Source organism: Fundulus heteroclitus, unplaced genomic scaffold (genome assembly GCF_011125445.2).
Source record: "Fundulus heteroclitus isolate FHET01 unplaced genomic scaffold, MU-UCD_Fhet_4.1 scaffold_481, whole genome shotgun sequence".
Lineage (NCBI taxonomy): Eukaryota > Metazoa > Chordata > Actinopteri > Cyprinodontiformes > Fundulidae > Fundulus > Fundulus heteroclitus.
The window spans coordinates 63106-69105 of NW_023396903.1; positions in this window are offsets into that span (position 1 = coordinate 63106).

The window sequence follows — 6000 nt, forward strand, 5'->3', positions numbered from 1 at the left end:
CTGAAAAACTGGTCCATGCATTTGTTACTTCAAGGCTGGACTATTGTAATTCTTTACTATCAGGAAGTCCACAAAATGCAGTTCAAAGCCTTCAGCTGATCCAAAATGCTGCAGCAAGAGTTCTGATGAAAATCAACAAGAGGGATCATATTTCTCCAATTTTAGCTTCCCTTCATTGGCTTCCTGTTAAATCAAGAATAGAATTTAAAATTCTTCTTCTAACGTATAAAGCCCTTAATAATCAAGCTCCATCATATATCAGAGCTCTGATTACTCCGTATGTTCCTAACAGAGCACTTCGCTCTCAGACCGCAGGTCTGCTGGTGGTTCCTAGAGTCTCTAAAAGTAGAATGGGAGGCAGATCCTTTAGCTATCAGGCTCCTCTTCTGTGGAACCAACTCCCAGTTTTGGTCCGTGAGGCAGACACCCTGTCTACTTTTAAGACTAGGCTTAAAACTTTTCTTTTTGACAAAAATTATAACTAGTGACTCATGTTACTCTCAGCTACCTTTATAGTTTTACTGCTATAGGCTTAGGCTACTGGAGTATATCAGGATCTAATTTTCTCACTATATTGAGTTCTACTGTTCTTCAATTATGCATTATGTGTTGTCATTTCTGCTTTAACTTTTTGTTCTCTCTCTTTTCTCTTCATAGTAGGTACACCTGGTCTGGCGTTCTGTTAACTGTGACATCATCCAGAGAAGACGGCTCACCCGCTACTACCATCTAATGTAGAACAGATTACTAGATCAATGTGTGCTTCTGTGCTTTTTTGTTTCTCTTGTTGTGTCTCTGCTCTGTCTTCTGTAACCCCAGTCGGTCGAGGCAGATGACCGTTCATACTGAGCCCGGTTCTGCCGGAGGTTTTTTTTCCCGTTAATGGGTGGTTTTTCTTCCCACTGTCGCTTCATGCTTGCTCAGTATGAGGGATTGCAGCAAAGCCATGTACAATGCAGATGACTCTTCCTGTGGCTCTACGGTTCCCCAGGAGTGAATGCTGCTTGTCGGGACTTTGATGCAATCAACTGGTTTCCTTATATAGGACATTTTTGACCAATCTGTATAATCTGACCCAATCTGTATAATATGATTGAACTTGACTTTGTAAAGTGCCTTGAGATGACATGTTTCATGATTTGGCGCTATATAAATAAAATTGAATTGAATTGAATTGAATTACCCTAAAAAAACTTACCTTAAAAAAACTTAACTTGGAAAACTTTTTGCCCCAGAATTTTACCTGGAAAAAACTTACCTTACTTTATTAAAGCCAGACGGCTAGGAGTGGAGGATGTACTCCCCTTGTTATATCAGTAAAAACATTTTTACCTTTCTATGGGCTTAACCTTTTAGGAGTTGGGGGCTGGAGAATGACGTGTGAGGGCCCGTGCATTGCCTTTAACTCTCTAGTCTAAACTGCCTCTGTCGACGGATGAGGTGGGGAGAGTTATCGTGAAAGAACAGACCACCTAACCCTAAACATTACAAATACCAAAAACATCTACAAAACTTAAAAATCATAAAAAGCATTTATAATATCAAAAAATACTATAAAACACAAAAATATATTGCTCTTGCAAATATTTAGTAAAACCGAAAAGCTAATGTGGTTAATTAAAAAAACATTTATAAAATGTTTCTGCATTAAAAAACTATTAAACGGTTAAACTGTTTTTTTATGTTAAAAACATTAAAAATTCTCTTTTTATGTTAAAAAACATTTAAAACTATGTTTTTATGTTAAAAACCACCAAAAAATGATTAAAACACCATTGAAGCCTGTGCCAGACAGGCCTAGGGGGCGGAGTCTAGAGACTATATAAAGCCGACTCCCACTCTCTGGCTCATTTGAGCTCTGACAGCCATGGTGAGCAGACCTCTCAGTATCACAGTGTGCCTTGCCTGAAGAAGACCCAGAGGGGTTGAAACGTTGCGATTGGCACACAAACTTTTTAGTTTTTTTTCTTTTATCTATATTTATTTTGTTTTTTTTTGTTCACATTAAAAAAAAAAAATTAAAAACAACTGAAGACCAAAAAAACACTTTTAGTTTACATATCGTCTTCCAGTTTGGAGACCCTCCTTTAGTTGTTTGTTTTATTGTTTTATTTTAATTACAGAAAAAAACACACATTGGAAACATTTTTTTATTAAAAAATAAAAGATTAAAAACACAGCCATTGATGGCAGGACGGTGGTCGTGGAGGCAGAGGACGCAAGCGGAGCCGTCCGCAGCAGCGAGGCCGGGGTGGTCTGTCCATTGGATGGACAGTGCACCGTCTTTTTCCTTCGGGAGGTGGAATCAGTTCCCCTCACCTAACCCAAATTTAAAACATTTAAAAAGTTTAATTTGAAAAAAATCTTTGAGGAGTTTGGTTTTTTTATTCATTTTTTTCATTGTTTTATAATAACAAAGCATACTCTGACTATTTAGCCACAAATATGGCCTTTTGTGGTGGTTCCGGCTGGGCCACTGTCCACTATGGGAAGAACTCCTCCCAAAAAAGATTTGGGGGACAGGAGCGACGACCCTATGGAGGGACGGACAGTGCCCCACCTGTCTCCCGCCGGAGACAGGCTCATTATATGTACCCTAACCCTTCGGCTGCCACATCGTCCTATTTTTATAAACCTAACCCTACCCACAACCCTAAATCCTAACCCTGCCATTTAGGATTGTCTATGAACAATCCTAATTGGCAGGTACTTAAGGTGTGAGTGCCTTTTTAATTTAGAACCACGTGTACCTGCTCCTAATTGAGATCTTACATATACAGGAACGATGGTGGACCTCTAGCCTCCCTTAGGCTTGGGCTCAGCCTGTGAAAACCGAAAAAGGTAACTTACATTTATTACTTTTTTCCATTTGAAGCATGCATTCTGGTGTAATGTATTTGCAGTTGTGTTCTCATGTGTGAACTTACATCCTCGTCATCGTCATGATGATGATGATGATGATCATCATCATCATCATTGTCGTCATCATCAACGTCAGACTGGTTGTTACCCTGGACGTGTGGACAAAAAAGAGGAGACCATGAAATGTCTTATTTGATGTCATGGATTTGTAGAGCATAACAAATCCTTTTAAAGGATTAAATAAATTTAATTCTTTAAAGGATTTGTTATTCTTAAAAAAAAACAAAAAAACAACAACATCATTCTGGACAGATTGAAAATGTTCTTTCCATGTGATCTTACATCCTGACCGGGCTGCTGGCTCTGAAACGGACGTCCCTTCTTCACCCAATCCATGATCTCAAGTGCTTCATTTAGCATTTTAAGGATTCTGAAGCTCCTCCGTCCTTTCACTGCCTGCACATAGGTCTCCTCTGACATCGTTCCGGTGCTCGCTTTGGGCGGCTGTAGATTCTGCGGCAACAAACAGAAAGTGGGTTACAATAAAAGAAAAAATAGTAAAGTATTTATATTACAGTTACGAGAAGCAATGAGTAACTAGTGATGGGTTCGCAACACGGCTCATAGAGCCAAAAAAAAAAAAAAAAAGCAAAAAATGCCAGCCCACAAGCATCCTCGTTCACAGCATGTTTACTTGGGGGTTGTTTCGTTACGATAAAAGATTCACATTATCTTTTGATCGGTATCTAAAAATGTCAAACAGTTTAAATTTAAATCAAAATATGAAACAATACAATGTCTTAAACTGGATTATTTAGTATCATCAAATCAGTGTCAGTTGCCTGTAGGGATTTTTAAGGTCCAGCAGGTGTCAGTCTTCGGTCATGCTTCAACATCACTACCAGTAACTAATTTTAGTATTTTAGCACATTATATGCAGAGATCAGAGTTTCTTTTTCCACCCTGTCACAGGACAAAGGTGAACAAATTCAACAGTAATTTTAGATAAAAGTAAGACAAACAAAATGTTATTCACATCAGAAAGTGTCTTTTAGTTCAAAAATACCAATAGTTCAAAGTATTTTTTTGGTTTTTATTTTATGTACAGCATTAATAAATTTAATATGCAAGTGATCATACTTTCTTTGCTAAAATTTACAGTCTGACTTCAAAATCTACAGTGAAACTCACACATTATGTACATTATTGCAAATATAAACTATGTGTATAATTGCTTTGACCACTAAATTACCCTTTTTGTCTTAAAAAAACCATCACACTGTGACAGGGTGGAATATAGTGTGACGGAGTGGAACACTGTGACGGGGTGGAATGGACAAATTTAAGAACTGCACAATTTCAGTTTCATAGCGCTCAAGATGTTGCATGATATTTTTTGTCAGGGTCTCCAGATATTATGGTTCAATAACCTTCAAATAGTGTGTAATTTCTCAGCTACAAATTTAAGATTTTCATGAATCTTGCAGAGGCAGGTAGTCTGTCTTTGTTTTTATCTGGCCAATCTTTTCCCTGCTTTTTTGTCTATAGGAACAAAATGAACAAGAAGAATTTGAAAGAAGATATATGTAATGACTGTATTGCTCTATTTTAAAGGGCCAGTGTATAGGGTTACACTCCCTTCACCCCTCCTTTTTCAAGGTAACCCTCCAAAGGTTTCCCCATAACCTAATTCCTAAAAGCCACAGCCATTATTAGTTTCCAGTAATTATACTAAATAACTAGCTAAAGATTACATTTCATTTCTGTCCATATATCCTTATAAATCCTACAATCTGTACCTTCAACCATCAGTGACAAATGTGTCTGTGAATGATTAACACAAATATAATTTGAAAATATTAACAAATTGTTTTCCCCACTTTTTGTGAGTGACGGGGTGGATATGCTATGCTTAACAGAAAGGATTTTGAAGGAAAAATTAAACAAAAATGTTCTTTAAGAAAAATGAGAAATCACCATTATTTGTACTTTTCTTCAAACTCTTGAATGTTGTCACTTCCTGTTATTGATGTGACTTGCAGGAAGTGTATTGCATTTTGGCGCAAAATTACATTGTTGTGACGGGGTGGAATGTGAAAGTGATGGACTCAGAAAAATCATGCTATTTTAATAAAGAAATATGACATTTAAATATAATAAACATTTCCTATTAAGAAGAAACTATTTCTAACCATAAAAACAATAACTGTTTGAGATTTATTCAATATTTTTTAAGTTTTACCTTACATGAATGAGAAAAATGGTCAGAGCGGACATGCCTCCTATTCCTCTTTGAATGTTATGGACCCAAACAGTTTTCATTGAATGAAAAAAAAAAAAAAAAAAAAAAAAAAATATATATATATATATATATATATATATATATATATATATATATATATATATATATATATATATATATATATATATATATATATCTTCTTTCAAATCCTAATTGTTCATTTCGTTCTTACTGGCAACAAGAAGCAGGGAAAAGATTGGCCAAAAACAAATACAGACAGACTACATAAAGAAATTGAGAGACACTTTCTGAAGTGAATGACATTTTGTTTCTTTTGTCTAAAATTACTGTTGAGTTAGGGTTAGGGTTAGGGTTAGGATAAGGGTTAGGGTTAGGGTTAGGGTTAGGGTTAGGGTTAGGGTTAGGGTTAGGGTTAGGGTTAGGTTATAGGATAACAACCATGTTCTGACGAGACTTAATGAATTTTGACAAAAAACGAAAGGAGATAGAGGGATGGAAGTAAGCTCCGCCTCCCCATTTTGGGGGTCTCTGGACACGCTGGAAGTGTCCCCATCTCTCTAGGATTTACGGTTCTCGAGATATGCAAAAATTGTCAAAATTTGACGAGACAAAAAGGTCATAAGTCCTTGTAGGAAGGTCGCAGCCAGCTCAAACTTGGTTCTTTGTAATCCTCTCCTCAAGCCGGATTCCCAGATACCCAACATGCCCCACTTCCATGACAAAATTTTTTTAACATGGTGAGACTTGGGTCATTTTTTTTACTAAGTGTCGGTGCTATGGACGTGGTTTGAGGAACTTTACTAGAGTGCGTTTTGGAGTGTCCTGAGTCGTTTGGAATAGGTCCTGGGTGACATGAAATGTGAGACTATAGTGTC